We start from the raw sequence: 4,590 nt of genomic DNA, 5'->3' as shown, positions 1-4,590 counted from the left end.
CCACACCAAACGGACCACTCGCCAAGTCATTTTGTGACCCAGTGTGACCCAGGATGATTTCTTCCAGCACATACCTGCCTTTCATGTGTGTGTGTGTGTGTGTGTGTGTGTGTGTGTAATTTTAGAAACCCTATAAGAATGCAAAGAAGAAACTAAAAAATCACATGAGCTCAGAATCCTAGTTGTTTAAACCTTTCCAAAGCTTCCCATACCTTTTTTTAATGTGTGTATATTTTACAAGTATAGAGTTGTATCGTGTGAATCATTATGCATCCTGATTTTCACGTAATATGGGCATTTTCCCACATAAAGATTTTTGTGTTAGATATCATTCCTAAATGTTGCATAATTTCCATTTAATAGGTATACTATACTTTATTAAACCATTCTAGCGTTCAGTATTTAGGATAGTTGTTTGCTGTTAAAGATAATGTAAAAAAAAAAGATAATGCGACTGTGAACATCTTTGGATTTCTGATCATTTACCTTGGGAAGGTTCCCAGGACCTCATTCAGTGAAAGTTATGGGCTTAGTTAAAGCAGAATCCTGCCTCCAAAATGCTTCTGGAAAAAGCTGGGCATGCATCCTGTGGATGCCCACTCCACCAATTGCCGCCAGCACGGAGCATTCTCTCAATTGTCGCCAACACTGAACATTAAAAAAAAAAAAAAGGAACCCTCGTTAGTCTGCATTTCTTTGTTTACTAACGAAGCTGAAGCATCTTTCTCATGTTATTTGTTCTGGAAGTTGTTTACACGTTTCTCACATCTTAGATTACTCAATGTAATGATCTTCATCTCAATTTATATGACGTTTTTAACAAACTAATGGTAATCACAGTTCGTATCATTCAGAAACTGTCTCAATTTATTGCTTGGCAGATGCTTTACAGACGCTGACTTTGAACAGCTTTCCAGTGGTAATGACCTTTAAGCGGCATATTAAACTCTGCACATATGCACACACACAATCCTCGAGAGGAGCCTGAGGTCCCCCCAACGTCTCTTCTTACTCTTTACTGCTCATTCATCTGCACTCACTTACAATTTGTTTTCAGTGAATGGAAAGAATATGTGTACCATATATGCTGACATAAGAAAAACCAAATCACAAAAATCCACCATCCATCCTAAGAATGAGGAGGTACCCACCGCTCGGCATGCCTCTCCAGCTCCACTCTGTGCCGACAATGGACCACCACGCACTTCTATCTTAATGGTGCCCTTATGTTTTAAATCACATATATGCATCGGGGGAATCTGTTGAGACCTAAAGCGTGCCTGGCCCAAGCTGAGGCATTTCCAAATGCCTCGTGTGCACGTGAAAACTGGACAATGAGTAAAGAAGACGAAAAAAGAATGATGTGTTTGGATTATGATGCTGGAAAAAAGTATTGAACATGTCCTGGCTTTTCAGAAGAGGGAGGAGCCCGGATGGCACTGCCTGGTAAACCTGTCGTTCAAACCCACCTGCTGCTCTGAAATGGAATCGATGGCAGTCGGTTTGGGGTATTTTGGGAGTTCTTGGGGGTCTTGTTTTCCAGAAGAAAGAACAAATTTGTCTTGAGAGAAGTAGAGTCAGAATGCACCTTAGAAGTAAGGATGGTGAGGCTTTGTTTCACGCACTTTAAAGAAGGAAAGGACGTTATGCTTCATAACATAAAGAAGTCAGTGAAAAAGAGGAACACTCTCAAGGAGGTGAGTTGGTACAGTGGGCCCGACTATGGGTGCATAATAGCAAGTGTAAGGATGGAGAAGGACAGAGCAATGTTTTTCTCTGTGCTACATCGGACCGATTCCACATCATCTAACAACCACAACACACGTCTGGGGCTATAAGCAGATGCTTGCTTTTCATATTTTTATCCCATAGGAATAGAACCATCGTTCGTCTCATCTTGCCTTGCTTCTGTTCCGTTCAGGATAGTGTATGTAAGATCTATCCATGTCTTACGTGAAGCTCCAGTCCACTTTCACCACTGTATAATATTCCATTCCATGAAGGTGTCTTTCGATAGATCTATACATAGATTAATTCTCTAGTCACAGCATATATGCTTCTTTCCAGATTCATACACACACTCTACTTTTCTCTGGGTTCTATAAGCCATGAAAATGGCCACAGAGAACTCGCAGACAACATTCGCGAGGGAGGGTTTCTCTAAGGAAGTTAACAAGGACGATGCAGGCGAGCAATGCTAAAGAGACAGTTGTTGGGTCAGAACATGGTACAAAGTTCTTTCGGGGCTGCTAGGATGTGCTCAGAGGGCGTGCCAGGTCATTGCCAGCCTCAACCCAAAGGCATTCAGCTCACGTTCCGTGGGTCAGTGGATGCAGCCCACCACCCCCCAAATACGTGCCCAAAGGCAACCAACCACTCCACAAGTCAGTCTCCTGCCCTAAAACACTCAGTTTTACTTGCTCCGTGTGTTGGGAAGGCCAACACTCTGTCTCATGCGCTGACTCCTGGCTCGGCTGCTGCTGTCATTCATCTTCCATTCCTGAGACGTCAAACCTACCTTTTGGGTCAAGGAGGCTCACCTCCTAGGGATCTTGGGGTTTAGAGAACTCACTCCACTCCTGGATCTTGCTGGTCAAAAACTCTCCCCACCTCCTGTATCTTGGAGGGTTTTATACCCAGCAGGACAGCCATCACAATTAATCCTGCTAACAATTATTCACAGGTGAAACCTATCAGTATCTCCCCTCTACCCACCTCCCCTTCTTACTGAGACGCATGGAGGACAAGGTTGGTTGAGGGGTATTACAGAGACGCTGTCTAGAAGAACTACATTAAATGATTCACTGCCCCTGCACAGTTGCTTCCTGTTTTTCCTATCATGAACAATCCTGATGTCATTAAAACAAACAAATAAACATGTCTCCTGGAGCATATGTGCAGGGGTGTCTCTAGAATCTGCACGCTGGAGGGGTGTTGCTGGATTGCTGTGTCAGTGTACACTCAGTTTCCCCAGCCTCTGCTAAATTGTTTTTCTGGGTAGCCGTACTGATGAAATTTTCAGCTGCAGGGGGTGAGATTTCTTTTTGCTTGATTTTCTTGCCAATACTTTGATATTTTCAAGTGCTGAAATCTGGTAGCCACGTTTCGCCCATTTGATTAGCACTGACTTTATAGTTAGGCTGATTTGTTCAAGTTTTTATAAATGGAAAATGTAGTTTAAAAAACAAATAAACAAAGGCTGCCTCTTTTCCTTTGGACACTCTATTTCTCTTTCCAGGTTGGCCACCTTGGGAAGATGTTTTGCTTTTATTTATGTTTCCTGTACACCACTTAATAAACTGTTCTTTCGGTGTCATGCTGGGGCTCACGTTGGGCTCTTGGTAAAGCAGCCACATGCGCTTGAACCTGGACAAACGAAGAGAAGACCGAGTGAGGGAGGAGGCAGCTTGGCTTCTAACCTGGTTCTGTGCCTACAGCTTTGCGGGACCCCTATATAAGTTGTGTCCCCTCTCAGCACCCTGTCTGCTCTTGAAGCCTAAAAGAGCTGACTATCCTCCCAGGCCTGCAGCGAGGATGAATCCTGTTGGGGAGTGCTTTGAAATCTTTGGATGAAAAGCATGACAGAAGTGCCACGTATGATTGTTACCCATGCCAGCAACACGCGAAGACAGCATAAAGATAGGAAGCAGAGAAAATTCTCTTTTACGAAAGCTTCAGGGCTTCAATGGACGGGTCAGGGTGTCCTTCCCTGTTTCTGGTTCACACAGATGTTGGCATTTATGACAGAAAAGAAATAAATGAAGGGTGTCCATTTTTGTCTTTGTCGGCCGGAAGACCTTTGATCATCATGTTCCCTGTGCCACCAGGGGAGTGGCGGATTCCGAAGGAAGACGGATGCCCGAGGGGACGTGTTCTTCATAGGTAACCCCAAAGGCTTGCCTTTTATGGTAAGGCGATGGAGTCAACTGTCTGAGGGGGATGTTACAGGTTGCAGTGGGGGGTGCATGTGGGGCACACATCTTGTATTGGCACTAGAGAGGATATGAGATGCCTTTTGTCTCCTGTGTCTAAATCGGAGATCAGTTTGGAGTCACCGGCTCACGAATCGGCCTCCTATCCTCTCAGACTCCCTATCCTGTCCCTTAGATGAAAACCTGAGTGACACATGTATGAAACCTTCCGGGGGACCTTTGCCGTGATCTTTGAGATCTTAGGAACCCCCATAAAGTGATCCGTGCCCGTTCATGTGAAGGGTCGTCCTCAGGAGGACTTAGTTGAATAAGTTAGTAGCTTATACCCATCTTGTTCCCATGCTCTCAGTGTGCTGTGCTGAACTGTCCTCACCTTCACCCATTAACTGGATGGGCTGGGGAGACCATTCAAACCATGGAGAAGACAATTCAGACCAGAAGCTGGCTGCCTGACATGACATTCACAGGATGTGGAATATGAGCTTTTGATTCTTTTTGCCCTGTCTTTACCACCCAAAGCTGTATACTGGAGTTTGAAAAAGTCAGCCCCCACGGGGTGGTTTGATTGCTGCACCCCGCTGAGAACTTGAAAAAGTAAGAGGTAAAGGGAGTGTAGCCATGGGCGTAACGGGGGACGTGAGTGACATAAGTCCACCCA

Source organism: Tenrec ecaudatus, chromosome 2 (assembly GCF_050624435.1).
Source record: "Tenrec ecaudatus isolate mTenEca1 chromosome 2, mTenEca1.hap1, whole genome shotgun sequence".
NCBI lineage: Eukaryota > Metazoa > Chordata > Mammalia > Afrosoricida > Tenrecidae > Tenrec > Tenrec ecaudatus.
The sequence above is the reverse complement of the archived record's forward strand: the minus strand, read 5'-3'. Positions refer to the sequence as shown.